Source organism: Triticum aestivum, chromosome 6A (genome assembly GCF_018294505.1).
Source record: "Triticum aestivum cultivar Chinese Spring chromosome 6A, IWGSC CS RefSeq v2.1, whole genome shotgun sequence".
Lineage (NCBI taxonomy): Eukaryota > Viridiplantae > Streptophyta > Magnoliopsida > Poales > Poaceae > Triticum > Triticum aestivum.
The window spans coordinates 340479033-340496756 of record NC_057809.1 but is presented as its reverse complement, the minus strand read 5'-3'; the positions used below and the strand labels follow the sequence as shown (position 1 = coordinate 340496756).

At 42.4% G+C, this 17724-nt stretch overlaps 1 long non-coding RNA gene across 2 annotated transcripts; it reads right to left on the bottom strand.

Moving 5' to 3' along the window:
- Positions 1-201: 201 nt before the first annotated feature.
- Positions 202-3717, bottom strand: LOC123127516 (uncharacterized). 2 transcript variants are annotated; one of them, XR_006462562.1, is made up of 4 exons: positions 3272-3717; positions 1572-1860; positions 959-1483; positions 202-602 (listed from the first exon to the last, which is right to left on the bottom strand). It is a non-coding gene; the product is annotated as an uncharacterized lncRNA (long non-coding RNA). The 2 variants fall into 2 exon arrangements; XR_006462561.1 differs by having other exon boundaries at positions 1576-1860; positions 3272-3709.
- Between the last annotated feature and the right edge of the window lie 14007 nt (positions 3718-17724).

The following is a 17724-nucleotide window of genomic DNA, read 5'->3' as shown; positions in this document are numbered from 1 at the left end:
TCATGACAAATCAGGAGCAGGCAACTTGTTCTGCAACCAACTCCACTCCGTACTCTGGATTACTGGCTCCCACCACACATCGATCTGGTTTGACAACACTGATCAGTACAAGCACGTGTTGACTTGTGCCAAGGATGCACAAAATTGCACTAAACTGCTGAGTTCACTGCAAATAATGCAGAAATTTCACACATAATTTCATTGTGCAAAATTTCACACATAATGGAATTTATCGCACAAGAACACTTCAGCATGAGTTTGCTGAAATTACATGATTTTATCAACATAAACAAATAGGATTTTCAGATGACAAACACGAACAAAAGCCACATAAATACACATATTTTGTAGACATCAATCTAGTTCTAGTGAACCTCCTGGAGAAACAATTTTCAAAACATGAAAATCTTTATGCACAGCAGTAGCACCGGCTCTACGAAGTCTGAATTGAATATTTTGGTTGGCTTTCCCGTAAATAAGAATTGTTGGGTGCGGCAAACTGAGCGCTTCTGGTTGTTTTGCTTGCTTCTTTCCTATTGTGGCAGCTGGTGATGGCTTGAATAGAACCAAAAACATTTATACTCTACTTCAAATAATTTCAGCTGCAAAATTAAAAATTTATTAATAGGTACAAAAACACATAAGATATGTGACAGAAGCAGAATGATATAGTCACTGAACTAGCTAACAACATATTCCGGATTCTAGACTTATACATCTTGCCACAAGGAAATAAATGACAAGTAATATTATGGCTAATATATCAGTGAATAACAAAGGCAGTGAACATTTTCTACTTGTTTGGAGATGGCATTCACATGTTTGGAGACAACATTCACATGTTTAACTTTACGACCAGTCATCTATGATAAAGCATAAATTTATCAAGCAAGGTAAAAACTATAGAATTGTAACAAATAAAAACACATGCATGGGGTAGAAACTAGAGTGTACTCACATTTATAGCAGAAGTGAAATTCACCAACCAAGAGCAATATCAGTTGCTAGTCTATTACAAAACCGGTCCATGTCTTTATCGCTAGCCTCTGAGGTTGACGCGTCTGATGCATTTGGAGGGATGGCGTACCGTTGATACCTTGAAGGGATAGTTGGGACATAGCTGGGATCTCTGTCGACTTGAAGAAAGTGAAGATCACCCTTATCATGATATCGAACATAGTTGTGAAGGGTCATAGTTGCAGCCACTATCATCTTCTGAGTTTCAACCAAATAATTGGGCATCTTTAGTAGAATCTGCCACTTCATTTTCCACACGCCAAACGCTCTCTCGATCACATTAAGCTTGGATGAGTGTATCTTGTTAAATTTCTCCTTAGGTGTTCTTGGCGCCACACCTCGTTGAAAATCAGGCACATGGATTCCAGTGATCTGTACCATCACTCGTGATGTCACCAAACATGATAGATAAGTGATTCTCATTTTGTAGTCCACGCTTTTGGAACTTGCCACAGCCAGGAATGTCCTGAAATACAACAAAACAAAGATTAATTAGCATCACTACTCACAGAACAATTGCTTATATGATAAGAACAAATAGGAAAAGTCATGACCCACTATCTTTGCTTTCTTCCACCATTCAGCATCTTGCTTGATGGTGTTTCTCTCATAGTCCCAACCACCACCGGTCTCCTTCAACTTGAGCTTTCTGAAATTGCTGTAACCAGTCTTCAACTTATCCCACTTGTTCTTCAACTGGAGCCTGGTGTACTCCAGACCTGTTCTGATTTTGAAATCCTTTGCAACTTCCTCATAAGCATTTTGGGTCAAGTGTCATGCACTTGCTGGACAAAGAGCTCGGTCAAGATCGTAGTGTTATCGTCACTCCAATCGACAGACAATCTTCAAGAAAACTACACATTAATTGCAAGCATCACAACTGAACACATATGCATGAACAATCATCAATCATGCTCCTAGTTGAAAAAGAATCAGCAAAGCTACTGTAATACAAACAAATAATAATGTCTTAAGAAAATCCCAAAATAAATAATATTGTTTTAAGCAAATCTCAATACTAACAGATTTCAAAGGCAAGTAATGTTGACTCAACTGGGTACACACAGCTCGGTCGAACGGGGAACTCCTCGAACAGACAATTATAATAAAACAGAGCAACGATAGAGTTTATGGGCATCGAGCAGATATCATATCACATTCTCTCACTAAAATAAAAGTAATATTTACAAGTTATAGGCAGAGAAGGGGTTCATTAGCTACTTCACTCCCTCCATGTCAAGGCAAATAAAAGAAACAGAGGCAATTATTGGTCATAAATTGAGAACTCACTGTTACAAATCACTACTCATGCAAACAAAATCCTTGTAAGTACAAGTGTCTAGATTACAACTCACTGGAAGTGTCAAACCCATATGTACTAGTCATGCAAACAAAATTCTTATAAATATATGTTGAGAACGCCTGGGTAGTAAGCAGCCAACAGGACTGGGCAATTCACATGCCCATCATGGCATACTTACGGTGTATAGGGGGCTAGTGTTAAATATGATGTCTTGCATTTACTGAGAAAAACATATACAATGACATGTACTGGAGCTGTGCACATCACTAAGCTTTTTGAGAAATACAGAAAAGAAAAATAAACTGACTATACGAACACCAATTTAAGCATAAAAATATACATAGGGCATATGCTTAGGATTTTTTTTGTGGAATACATAATGTGCATCAGATATTGTTTAGTAAATAAATAGTAAGCCATATATAGATTTCACAGATAAGATCATGTACATAATCAAACAGGAGTAATTTACTAGCTGCAGCATCAATAAACTCAAGGTAGGCTATATATTAAACATTTGCATCTCGTTCTCGGCAATGACTGAACTGTTTCGCACACAATAGCACAGACAGAAAAGCACCTTTTCTCATCACTAATGAGGATCAACGAGCTAGCTAGTTAACTCCCTCCATGTCAAGGCGAATAAAAGAAATAGAGGCAATACATATATGTTTACATCATCCATGATAATCCTGTAGTGTGTATTTGTTATCTTTGAAGAAACTATATTTGTCTCTATGCACTCTGTCACCCGTCCCCTTTCTCTACCAACTCCCGTAATCCATCCCCTTCCGCTGAATTTCCTCACATAATCCTTGCTGGAATTATAGACATGTAGTACTAATACTTACTGGAATCAAGAACCAGGAAGCAAGAACATGTAGAACTAATCAAGATTATGAATCAAGAACATGTAGAGGAACAAGGGTGAAGAGGGGATATGGATCTCACCTTGCTAGATGTGATGTAGGCGTGGATGCAGGCCTTGCTGACGATGAATCCGAGCTCCCGGCGACGAGGACGAGGCCCTGGTGATCTCAGTCGCCAGAGGTCCACACAACCTGTATGCCCCCAAAGTTATTACCGAATAGAAAGCTGCCTTGGATGAGGAGGGGGCGAGGAGATGGCGAGGTTGCAGGGGTGAGAATTTGGTCGGGGATGAGGAGGGGCGAGGAGATGGTGGGGTTGCAGGGGTGGTCGGAGAACTATGGCGGCGGCGGCGGCGCAACGCTAGGGTTCCATGGTCGGGGGAGGTCCTAGGATGCGATCAGATTGGATCGAACCGGCATGTTGGGGAGGGGGAAAAGTGAAGGAGTCGTGGTGGGGAGCTCGGTTTCAGCGACTCCCTGAGATTCAATTGCGAACCGCTCCGCTCCGCTCTTTCGACTCTGCGGAGTTGTACCGTTTGGCGCTGCTCCGCCCGCTTCCGGAGCGGAGCAGTTGAGCGGAGGGGCTCTGAACAGGTCCTAAACTAAAAGATATCTGTACTTCTCTCCATATTTGCAGAGACGAGACTTTTTCGTTGTTTATCCTTGTCTTCAACAATCTCATTGTTGAGCAATTAAAATAGAAGCCTCTGAAACAAACTGGCCTAGTGGCTGCTGCTGGCGTCATTCATCCCCATGCCTCCACTCAGTCCGACCACCAATCACCACCTTGCCCCACTCCTCTTCACCTTATCTCCTCTTTCTCGAGATATCATTAGTTTTTACACATGGGATTACTCCCGCATGGATCAATCATAACAAGTGTTTTATATAAAAAAATGCATCTTGATGTTCCGTGCAATGCACGGACATCTTGCTAGTACTCCTACAGAAAACTAAGTTGATGATGATGGTGTGACTGCCATCCGTCATTTCTGACCATCAGATTTACATCTAACGACTGTGAGGTAAGTTATTGCCTTTTCTCAACAACATCCCAGTTCTCTACAAATTTGCAGAAAAACCCATAATTAATATCTTAAAACCAACCACATCCCTCCCTCACCTCACCAAAACAGCCCAAGGAATATATCCTGATTGAAACATAATATATCTCTAGTGATATATGTATATCAAAATTAAAGTGTTTTGTATCAAGTTTGTGAATAAGTATTATTCTAATTATAATATGTTGCAACGCACGTGAACATTGCTAGTATTTCCAACCATGCAAAAAATGGTAGTATTTCCATAGTTTTGAGTTTTCCGTCAAGATATTAGTCACTCATGGTTGATATTTACTTTCAGTCATGTACACATAGGCACTATGTGACTAGCCTTGTTTATTGGCTTTTAAAGCTTAACTTTCACTCCTACTTACAATATATAGAGTATTTTACAAAAAGCTACCACTTTCAACCAGCCCTAGGAAGAAACTATTGTACAAAAAATAGCAAAAACATATCCAAAATTTCTTAATCCGCGCCAAAAACTACTACCTAGTGCCGATTAGGCTCGTTTAAACCTGTTTATGACAGGGTTGGCCCACACGTCCGTGCTGACGAGGCAGCTTAAACCAACACATTTTGTTTGACCATTGACACGATGGACCCACATCTGACCTTCTATCCTGTTATTCCCCCTCAAATCAATATTTTTCCTGAACATTACTTCAAATAGTACTGATGCATGTTCGTCGGTGGCGCCGGTGATGAGCGAATTGGCCGTCGCTCCGCCGGATGGGTCAAACGCCGCGCTGGCCTGTGCACGGGTTGGCAGGCTGGCCCGAGCGTGACTCACGCGCAAGCAAGCCGCCGCACTGACCTTCGCTCGAGCCAGATGGATGGCCTTAGCGCGGCGCGCGCGAGCAAGCCACCACGCCGCCATGCCAATCTAGCTAGCAAACCTTGCAGACAAGCAGTTGGACGAAGCTATCTTGGCTAGCTAGTGGTCGCGAGCACCGGACGGAGCTGCCATCCGGGCTGCCGCAAGATGGGCTCCGCACCATCGGCGGTTTTGACCTCAACTTCTGCCGGCGGCGGTAGCTGTGTCCCATGGCCGAGGATGACTAGGTGGACGGGCCGGAGGTAGGAGGCCACTTGGGGATTTTTGTGCAGACTGACATGTAGGTCCCACAAGTCATAACGCCTAACTTGCCGGTCGAATAGAAGGTGTTGAGTTAAGGGGCGCATGGGTTGACACGTCCCTATAACGGCACTTTGTAGAGTAGTCATTTCTTGGTAGGGCTGGTTGGTAAGGGCATGTACAATGGTTGAGAATGTAGTCTTATCTTAAGTCTGCCACGTATGCAAGTGGTTGAAGTTTATTGGCATTATTAGTGGTTTCTTGGCATTATTAGTGGTTTCTTATAAGGAACAATGTACTACTAGCGACAAAAGACGATTCTAGGTTGCGTTGTACTCCAACGAGTACTACTAGTGGTCGAGGGAGTGTATACCTTGTTTTGTGGGTTCGATCCTGGCCGAACGCACGACGGCCTTTTTTAAATAGTTACTTCGTTGTGAGCCAATATTATACATGGGTAGTTTGAGTTTTGAAGTCGAACGGACGTGCCACACCACAATCTGGGTGCACTGGATAGCCCAGTGATAACCCACAAGTATAGGGGATCGCAACAGTTTTCGATAGGTAAGAGTGTCGAACCCAACGAGGAGCTAAAGGCAGAACAAATATTTCCTCAAATTCTATCGACCACCGATACAACTCTACGCACGCTTGATGTTCGCTTTACCTAGAACAAGTATGAAACTAGAAGTACTTTGTAGGTGTTTTTAGATAGGTTTGTAAGATAATAAAGAGCACTTAAATAAAAAGTAGGGGCTATTTAGATAAAGACACAACTAAATTAGTTTTAGTAGAGAGTTTTTTGTTACGAGAAAGTTATTTGTCCCTAGGCAATCGATAACTAGACCGGTAATCATTATTGCAATTTTATATGAGGGAGAGGCATAAGCTAACATACTTTCTCTACTTGGATCATATGCACTTATGATTGGAACTCTAGCAAGCATCCGCAACTACTAAAGATCATTAAGGTAAAACCCAACCATAGCATTACAGCATCAAGTCCTCTTTATCCCATACGCAACAACCCCCTTACTTGGGTTTGTGTTTCAGTCACTCATGCAACCCACTATAACCGAATCATGAATGTATTGCAACACCCTACAACAGGGATCCCTCATGCTTGTGCGACACGGAGAGCACCATAGGACAGTACCAATAATAAAACATGCAACTCAAACCAATCTTGATTATCAAATAGCCCATAGGACAAAACGGATCTACTCAAACATTATAGGATAGCCATACATCATTGGGAAATAAAATATAGCGTTGATCACCATATTTAAGTAGAGATTACAACGGGTAAGACAGAGGTTACTGTAACACCCCGGATGTGATTTACCCAATATGTACTCCAACTCTTGCCGTTTCCGGCCTTAAGTTATTTTCTTTTCTCGGGTTCGGATTTTTGTCTCCGTGTGTTGTTGTCGTTGTCATGCATCTCATATCATGTCATCATGTGCATTGCATTTGCATACGTGTTCGTCTCATGCATTCGAGCATTTTCCCCGTTGTCCATTTTGCATTCCGCCGCTTCGTTCTCCTCCGGTGGTCATTTCTACATTTCTTTCGTGTGTGGGGATTAAACATTTCCGGATTGGACCGAGACTTGCCAAGCGACCTTGGTTTACTACCGGTAGACCGCCTATCAAGTTTCGTACCATTTGGACTTCGTTTGATACTCCAACGGTTAACCGAGGGACCGAAAAGGCCTCGTGTGTGTTGCAGCCCAACACCCCTCCAAATTGGCCCAAAACCCACCAAAACCCTCTCCATCACCTAGAGCATTCAATCACGATCGCGTGGCCGAAAACCGCACCTCATTTGGACACTCCTAACTCCCTCTACCTTTATATAAAGAACCCCCCGAAAATCTCCTTCTCCTTCCTCCCGAAAACCTAGCTCCTCGTCCACCGCGCCGCGCCGCGCCGGACAAAATCCGCACCGACGGACATTGTCCGCTCCCCCCCCCCCCGCTAGCCACTCCGGGAGCGCCACGCGGCCAGTCCCCGCGCCCACTTCGCTGGCCCGCCCGGGCCCAGGCGGGGCCCCCCCGGCCCGAGCCGCCGCCTCCCGCGGGCCAGATCCACCTGTCGCCCGCGCCCTTCTCCTTCCCCGACGCCCACGAGCTGCCGCCGCCGCCTCTCCGCCTCGGCCACCATCCGCTGCTGGTTGCCGGACCCGTCCCCGCGCCTCCTCGCCACCCCACGGTGGCCGGACACCTCCTCGCCGCCGGATCCGGCCGGAGGAGGCCGGATCTACTCTCCCCTGCCTCCCCGCCGCTCCATCGGGCACGCTGGAGCCGCGGCGACCTCGCCGGAATTTACCTCGGGTTGCGTGCCGCGAGGAACCCTAGATCCGCGGGTGGTCATTTTCTTGTAAGTCCTCAAGTTCTCAGTTCCATATGCCCATGTTCATCGTGCTATAACTTTGCACCCGTGACTCCATTTCGCGCATATAGCATGTCAAAATATTCGTCTCAGAGAGTACATCATTTCATCTCATTGCATCATTTTCATTTGAGTTCATCTTGATGCCCGAAATGCTGTTAGAAGAATGCTATTTGAGATAATTGTCAGATCTGCTGCTCCAATTAGATATTTGTCATTTTTGCCATGATTATTGTGTGCATGATATGCCCCTGAGCTCTTCATGAGTTTTGTTATATGTTTTGCCATCTTTCCAGAGGTGCAACCCATGTATTTTTGTGATGTGTGTGGTGACTAGCACGAGCTTGCCAAGTGGTGCATTCGTTAATGCTGATTTCAGGGACTTAGCATTTCCACTAAGTCCTTGACCTGTTTATCTCATATGGCCATATGTTCATGTTGTTTCCTAGTGATCCGTGCCTCTTTTGAGGATGATCAGTAAGGATGTTTTGTTAATCTTGTAGTGCTCTATCCATCCATGTCTTTATTTGCAATTATAGAGCACCCTAGCTTGAGTAAATCGAGCTCTACTTTTGTCATTTCGTGAATCTGGGCAGATTGTCTACTTGTTAGTGATTTTGCCGAGGATGTTGTAGTTGATCCGTGCATGCTATGTTATTGTTCTTGCCATGTCTAGCTTGTATTTTGTGTATTCTTGATGGGTGTATGCTTAGTTTGTCATGACTTGCTCTGTAGTGAGTGCATCGAGCTCGTAAACATGCCTACTTGATATCTGTTTCAGCATGCTCCAGTTTTCACTAAGTCTGAGATCTGATTATGTTTTTGCCATGTTCACATGCTTGCAAATGTATTTTCTAATCCCTTTTGGCTCAAGGTCACTAAGGGACTTTTGTTAAGCTCTTTGAGTAGCTCCATGCCATGCTTTACTTTGCCATGTTCAGGTCATGTAGCATATAGTTTTCATGCTCCGAAGAGTGCTATCTGATCTGAAATTCCACACAAGTGTTAATTTCACTAAGTCTGAAATCTGTTTGTCAAATGCATTTTTGCCATGCTTGTTTGAACCTGTTAATGGATGAATTGGTCGTATCTCAGTGCTAGACTTTTGTTAAGCTTCATGAATGGATTCCTGCCATGTATTTTGATGCCATGTTTGGGTGTTGTAGCATGTTAATCTTGTTGCATTTAGATGGCTACTTGCTGTAAATCGCAGAACGTGGTCATATTTGAATTGCTTGCCATTTCCAAACCGTAACTCCGATTCCGGCGTTCTTTATATTGTTTTCAAGCGATTTCATCTCATCTTTCCAGTGGCACACTTGGATTTCCAAGTTGAGGCCAGGTTCATTCATTCTTTGTCAAATCTTGCATATGCATCACATATTGCATCCCGCATAGCATACCATCTTTGCATCATGTTGTTTGAGTTTGCACGTGGTTGATTGTTCCTTGTTGCTTGTTTGTCTTGTTTGGGTAGAGCTGGGAGACGAGTTTGCTAATGAGGATCCCGTTGAGTTTGCTTTCGAGGATCCAGTCAACTCTGACAACTTTGCAGGCAAGATGATCATACCTTCGAAATCACTACTATCTTTGCTTTGCTAGATGCTCGCTCTTTTGCCATGCCTATGCTACGATACCTACCACTTGCTTATCATGCCTCCCAAATTGCCATGACAAACCTCTAACCCACCATGTCCTAGCAAACCGTTGATTGGATATGTTACCGCTTTGCTCAGCCCCTCTTATAGCATTGCTAGTTGCAGGTGAAGATTGGAGACCGTTCCTTGTTGGAACATTATTTACTTGTTGGGATATCATTATTTTTGCCATGTTATCTTAATGCATCTATATACTTGGTAAAGGGTGGAAGGCTCGTTCTCTCGCCTAGTGTTTTGTTCCACTCTTGCCGCCCTAGTTTCCGTCATATCGGTGTTATGTTCCCGGATTTTTGCATTCCTTACGCGGTTGGGTGATAATGGGAACCCCTTGATAGTTCGCCTTGATTAAAGCTTTTCCAGCAATGCCCAACCTTGGTTTTACCATTTGCCACCTAGCCTCTTTTTCCCTTGGGTTTCCGGAGCCCGAGAGTCATCTTATTTAAACCCCCCCCCCAGGCCAGTGCTCCTCTGAGTGTTGGTCCAACCTAGAGCCCCTTGCAGCGCCACCTCGGGGAAATTTGAGGGATGGTTTTAGTTGTATGGATTGCTTATCTGATTGTGCCCTGAGAACGAGATATGTGTAGCTCCTATCGGGATTTGTCAGCACATTCGGGCGGTGTTGCTGGATTTGTTTTAACCCGTCGAAGTGTCTTAAAGAACCGAGGTACCGAGTCTGATCGGAACGTCTTGGGAGGAGGTCTATTCCTTCATTGACCGTGAGAGCTTGTCATGGGCTAAGTTGGGACTCCCCTACAGGGATTTGAACTTTCGAAAGCCGTGCCCGCGGTTATGGGCAGATGGAAATTTGTTAATGTCCGGTTGTAGATAACTTGAACCTTAACTTAATTAAAATGAATCAACTGTGTGAGTTACCGTGATGCTCACTTCTCGGCGGAGTCCGGGAAGTGAACACGGCGTTGGAGTAATGCTTGCGTAGGTTGTTCTCTAGATTACTCGCTCGCGCTTTGCCTCCTCTTCTCGCTCTCTTTTGCGAATAGGATAGCCACCATATATGCTAGTCGCTTGCTGCAGCTCCACATATTTACCCTGCCTTACCTTAAGCTTAAATAGTCTTGATCGCGAGGGTGCGAGATTGCTGAGTCCCCGTGGCTCACAGATTACTATTACACCAGATGCAGGGTCTGATGATTCCGTTCCAGATGACGCGCTTGAGCTCAAGTGGGAGTTTGACGAGGACTCACGCCGTTACTACGTGTCTTTCCCTGATGATCAGTAGTGGTGCCCAGTTGGGGTGATCGGGACCGTGTCGCATGTTGGGTTATCTTTTATTTTGGTACTGTAGTCGGGCCATGAGTGTTTGAATGTTGTAATGCTATTCATGTACTTTGATTGACGTGGCGAGTGTAAGCCAACTATGTTATCTCCCCTTTTATTATCTATATTACATGGGATGTTGTGAAGATTGCCTAACTTGCGACATTGCTTTCAATGCGGTTATGCCTCTAAGTCGTGCCTCGACACGTGGGAGATATAGCCGCATCGAGGGCGTTACAGTTACACCGCTGCATAGAGGGAGGAAGAGTTGGTGATGATGGCGGTGAAGTTGTTGGTGAAGATTGCGGTGATGATGATGGCCACGGCAGCGTTCCGGCGCCACCAGAAGAGAAGGGGAGAAGGGGCCCCTTCGTCTTCTTCTTCCTTGACCTCATCCCTAGATGGGAGAAGGGTTTCCCCTCTGGTCCTTGGCCTCCATGGCGTGGGAGGGGCGAGAGCCCCTCTGAGATTGGATCTGTTTCTCTGTTTCTGCGTTCTCAGATTCTACCCTTTCACCGTTTTTTATATTCCTAGAGATCCGTAACTCTGATTGGGCTGAAATTTTAACACGATCTCTATCCGGATATTAGCTTTCTTGCGGCGAAAGAAGGGCATCAACCGCCTTATGGGGTGGCCACGAGGGTCAGGGGCACGCCTGCCCCCCTGGGGCGCGCCCCCTGCCTCATGGGCCCATCGAGCATCATCTCGCGTTGATTTCACTTCCCAAAAATCACATATATTCCAAAAAAAATCTCCGTCCGTTTTTATCCTGTTTGGACTCCGTTTGATATGGATTTTCTGCGAAACAAAAAACATGCAACAAACAGGAACTGGCACTGGGCACTGGATCAATATGTTAGTCCCAAAAATATTATAAAAAGTTGCCAAAAGTATATGAAAGTTGTAGAATATTGGCATGGAACAATCAAAAATTATAGATACGACGGAGACGTATCAGAATCCCCAAGCTTAATTCCTTCTCGTCCTCGAATAGGTAAATGATAAAAAAGATAATTTTTGATGTGGAATGCTACCTAGCATAATCTTGATCACATATCTAATCATGGCATGAATATTAAGATATGAGTGATTCAAAGCAATAGTCTATCATTTGACATAAAAACAATAATACTTCAAGCCTACTAATAAAGCAGTCATGTCTTCTCAAAATAACATGGCCAAAGAAAGTTATCCCTACAAAATCATATAGTCTGGCTATGCTCCATCTTCTTCACACAAAATATTCACATCATGCACAACCCCGATGACAAGCCAAGCAATTGTTTCATACTTTTGACGTTCTCAAACCTTTTCAACTTTCACTCAATACATGAGCGTGAGCCATGGACATAGCACTATAGGTGGAATAGAATATGATGGTGGAGGTTGTGTAGAAGAAGACAAAAGACGATAAAGTCTCACATCGATGCGGCTAATCAACGGGCTATGGAGATGCCCATCAATTGATGTCAATGTGAGGAGTAGGGATTGCCATGCAACGGATGCACTAGAGCTATAAGTATATGAAAGCTCAAACTGAAACTAAGTGGGTGTGCATCCAACTTGCTTGCTCATGAAGACCTAGGGCATTTGAGGAGGCCCATCGTTGGAATATACAAGCCAAGTTCTATAATGAAAATTCCCACTAGTATATGAAAGTGATAGCTCAAGAGACAATATCTTTCTTTTATTTGTAACAATATCTTTCATATACTTAGCATAAGGATTCATTTTGAGCATATCAGTTAATCGCATACGCAAAAAGATAGGTCTAATCATTTCAGCAAAGCGCTCAAAATCCTCATCATCCTTTTTCTTGGATGGTTTGGGAGGAAAAGGCATGGGTTTCTGAACCCATGGTTCTCTTTCTTTACCGTGTTTCCTAGCAACAAAGTCTTTCTTATCATAATGTTGATTCTTTGATTGTGGGTTATCAAGATCAACAGCAGGTTCAATTTCTATATCATTATCATTACTAGGTTGAGCATGATCATGAGCATTATTATTAGCATTATCACTAGTTTCAGGTTCATTACCAGATTGAGTTTCGGCATCAGAAATAGAAATATCATTTGGATTCTTAGGTGTTTCAGTAATATGTTCACTAGAAGCATGCAAAGTCCTATCATTTTTCTTTTTCTTCCTTTTAGAAGGACTAGGTGCATCTATATTATTTCTCTGAGAATCTTGCTCAATTCTCTTAGGGTGGCCTTCAGGATACAAAGGTTCCTGAGTCATTTTGCCACCTCTAGTCATAACTCTAACAGCATTATCATTATTCTTACTATTTAATTCATTGAGCAAATCATTTTGAGCTTTAAGTACTTGTTCTACTTGAGTGGTAACCATAGAAGCATGTTTACTAATAAGTTTAAGTTCACCCTTGACATTAGCCATATAATCACCCAAGTGTTCAAGAATATTTGAATTGTATTTCAATTGTCTACCAAAATAAGCATTAAAATTTTCTTGTTTAACAATGAAATTGTCAAACTCATCTAAGCATTGTCTAGCAGACTTATAACGAGGGATGTCACCTTCATCAAATCTATAGAGAGAATTTACCTTTACTACCTGTGTCGGGTTATCAAGACCATGAGTTTCTTCAATAGGTAAAGGATTAAGATCATATGTTTCTTCAACAGGCGGTAAATTAAGACCATGTATTTCTTCAATAGGAATCTTCAGCTTTAATACCTTTTTCTTTCATAGATTTCTTTGCCTCTTGCATATCTTCGGGACTGAGAAATAAAATACCCCTCTTCTTCGGAGTTGGTTTAGGAATAGGGTCGGGAATTGGCTCCAGAGGTGTCCAATTATTTTCATTTGTCAACATATTATTCAACAGAATTTCAGCTTCATCCGGTGTTCTTTCCTTGAAAACAGAACCAGCAAAACTATCCAGGTAATCTCTGGAGGCATCAGTTAGTCCATTATAAAAGATATCAAGTATTTCATTTTTCTTAAGAGGATGATCAGGCAAAGCATTGAGTAACTTGAGAAGCCTCCCCCAAGCTTGTGGGAGACTCTCTTCTTCAATTTGCACAAAATTATATATATCCCTTAAAGCAGCTTGTTTCTTATGAGCAGGGAAATATTTAGCAGAGAAGTAATAAATCATATCCTGGGGACTACGCACACAACCAGGGTCAAGAGAATTAAACCATATCTTAGCATCACCCTTTAATGAGAACGGAAATATTTAAGGATATAAAAGTAGCGAGTTCTCTCATCAGTAGTGAACAGTGTAGCTATATTATTTAATTTAGTAAGATGTGCCACAACAGTTTTAGATTCATAGCCATGAAAAGGATCAGATTCAACCAAAGTAATTATATCAGGATCAATAGAGAATTCATAATACTTATCGGTAACACAGATAGGTGAAGTAGCAAAAGTAGGGTCAGGTTTCATTCTAGCATTTAGAGATTGCTTATTCCATTTAGCTAATAACCTCTTGAGTTCGTATCTATCTTTGCAAGCTAAAATAGCTAAAGAAGCTTCTTTATCAAAAACATAACCCTCAGGAATAACATGCAAGTCTTCATCATCAATTTCATCAGTATTATCAGATTCAATATTTTCAATCTCTCTAACCCTAGCAAGTTGTTCGTCAATAAATTCACCAAGTGGCATAGTAGTATCAAGCATAGAAGTAGTTTCATCATAAGTATCATGTATAGCAGAAGTGGCATCATCAATAACATGTGACATATCAGAACGAATAGCGAAGCAGGTTTAGGTGTCGCAAGCTTACTTAAAATAGAAGGTGAATCAAGTGCAGAGCTAGATGGCAGTTCCTTACCTCCCCTCGTAGTTGAGGGATAAATCTTAGTTCTCAGATCTTTCAAGTTCTTCATAATGATAAGCAGATATAAATCCCAATTGACTCAAAGAATAGAGCTATGCTCCCCGGCAACGGTGCCAGAAAATAGTCTTGATAACCCACAAGTATAGGGGATCGCAACAGTTTTTGAGGGTAAAGTATTCAACCCAAATTTATTGATTCGACACAAGGGGAGCCAAAGAATATTCTCAAGTATTAGCAGCTGAGTTGTCATTTCAACCACACCTGGAAACTTAGTATCTGCAGCAAAGGATTTAGTAGCAAAGTAATATGATAGTAGTGGTAACGGTAGCAAAAGTTAATAGTAGTAAAAGTAATGTTTTTGGTGTTTTGTAGTGATGATAGCAATAGCAACCAAAAAGTAAATAAGCGAATAACAATATATGGAAAGCTCGTAGGCAATGGATCGGTGATAGAGAATTATGCCAGATGCGGTTCATCATGTAACAGTCATAACCTAGGGTGACATAGAACTAGCTCCAGTTCATCAATGTAATGTAGGCATGTATTCCGAATATAGTCATACGTGCTTATGGAAAAGAACTTGCATGACATCTTTTGTCCTACCCTCCTGTGGCAGCGGGGTCCTTACGGAAACTAAGGGATATTAAGGCCTCCTTTTAATAGAGTACCGGAACAAAGCATTAACACATAGTGAATACATGAACTCCTCAAACTACGGTCATCACCGGTAAGTATCCTGATTATTGTCACTTCGGGGTTAACGGATCATAACACATAATAGGTGACTATAGACTTGCAAGATATGATAAAGAACTCTCATATATTGATGAAAACATAATAGGTTCAGATCTGAAATCATGGCACTCAGGCCCTAGTGACAAGCATTAAGCATAGCAAAGTCATAGCAACATCAATCTCAGAACATAGTGGATACTAGGGATCAAACCCTAACAAAACTAACTCGATTACATGATAGATCCCATCCAACCCATCACTGTCCAGCAAGCCTACGATGGAATTACTCACGCACGGTGGTGAGCATCATGAAATTGGTGATGGAGGATGGTTGATGATGACGATGGAGACGGATTCCCCTCTTCGGAGCCCCGAACGGACTCTAGATCAGCCCTCCCGAGAGGTTTTAGGGCTTGGCGGCGGCTCCGTATCGTAAAACGTGATGAAGTATTCTCTCTGGTTTTTTCTCCCCGAAACACAATATATAGAGTTGGAGTTGGAGTCGGAGGAGCTCCAGGGGGCCCACGAGGTAGGGGGTCGCGCCCTAGGAGGGCAGACGCGCCCCCACCCTCGTGGACAGGTGGTGGCCCCCCTGGCCTTCATCTTTTGCAGGTATTTTTTATATTTTCCAAAAAGTTGCTCCGTGAAGTTTCAGGTCATTCCGAGAACGTTTGTTTCTGCACATAAATAACACCATGGTAATTCTGCTAAAAACAACGTCAGTTCGGGTTAGTTCCATTCAAATCATGCAAGTTAGAGTCCAAAACAAGGGCAAACGTGTTTGGAAAAGTAGATACGACGGAGACGTATCAGTCTTTTATTCAACAAAAAAGAAAACTAAGCTTGAATCAAGCACCACATATATCATTGAATCTAGTACAATGATTCTTGAATTTGGTGAAGCATTTGGTGAAGCACTGAAGATAGCAAAAAAGAAAAATAACATGGTGTAGTTGAATTTAATTTCAAGACTTTGTGTACTAGTTTCTGGACTACATTCATCCATGACTTATACTATATAAGCATCTACCTCATGGATTATCACTTTCAAAACCAAAAAGCAGAAGAATTAAATCTTCAGAAAAAGAAGACTAATCTTTAAATGTGTGTCTCCCCCCTTGCAGGCCCAAGCGCCTCAAAGACTTCCTGCAGGAGGAGAAATTGTACACATTTGTCGTTTTCAGCATTGGAGGTGACAAGAGGATGCTGAACAAGTCTGGTTTGGAGATCAACCCCAACAACTTCATTTACATGCAGTGCAAGTGGAAAGATCCAAAGACCAACAAATACTACGACTTCTTGGCTGATGTTGCAGGCGGCGTAATCCACCCATTCTACAAAGGCATGAAGAAGAAGATGGACAAGGGAGAACACAAACTTTTGGGGGCCAGCCCGCTGCCAGACAACCTCATCATGTACGCAAGAGTAGATGCATACGCCACGTACAAGTCATGGAAGACAATCGAGAACATCGTGATAGGTTGGGATATTTCAAAAGAGCAGGAGGCTGACCCCTACTACCACTGCAACTTCGTGGGATGAAGATGCATGAAAGTCTGCATTCGTGTTGCTCACACTTCTGCCTGTCCTTAATATTGTTGTTTCAGATTTGTAGTTTGCTTTCGTTATGTTGAACTAGCTACCTTATGTTATGTGTGTCAGGGTTTGAACAAGTTTGCCTATGTCTATCATGTACATCGTTTGCTTATGTCATTCAACAAGTTTGCTAGCTTCCTATTTTGTTCGTCAATCATTTGAAGTTGAAGTAGGTTGAAGTTGAAACTTGATGGCTGCCACGCAGCACTAGTCATGTAGAAACAAAAATCACACATGGATATTTTCACAACAAAACAAAAACAGTGGCGGACTAACTAAGGACAACAACAAATAGTAGAATTGGACGCTTAGTACAGTTTAGACATTTACGGTAGTACTATCACACTAAGAAATCAGCTTTTAGTTTTAGAAGAACACTAAAAAGACTAAGTTTCAGCCAAGGACAACATTCACTACTAACAGCATCGTGCTAATAGTAGTTAGAAATTTACTGAGTACTGCAACAGGAAAAGCAAAGAACAATCAGTACGTATTTCCTATTCACTAGCATGCTATGACTGAGAGTTCTGGTACACTTGAACAAATGGTACATTCATTCTACAAAATATAAAATGGAACGGGAAGCTTCAGTTCACATTCCAAAAAACATTGACACAATAAAGAATAACAGTAATAGTACAACTTAGTCTATAAGGCAAGTACTATGATCATACCAAAACATTGCCTTGAGAAGAACCACAGCCTAGAAAAAAGAAGGCCAAAACTAAATCAAAAAGATATCAGTTCGACCAAGGAGAAAATCACAAGAAAGACAACAGAAGCATCATCCCACATTGACCAGTGAGGCACTAGCTTCAAACAACACAAGAAAATAAAATGATCAAAGTACCAGCACAATTGAAATCTCAGTACAACTTAGTTTATTCGGTAAGTGTTATGATGATACCAATTAATGCCTTGAGAA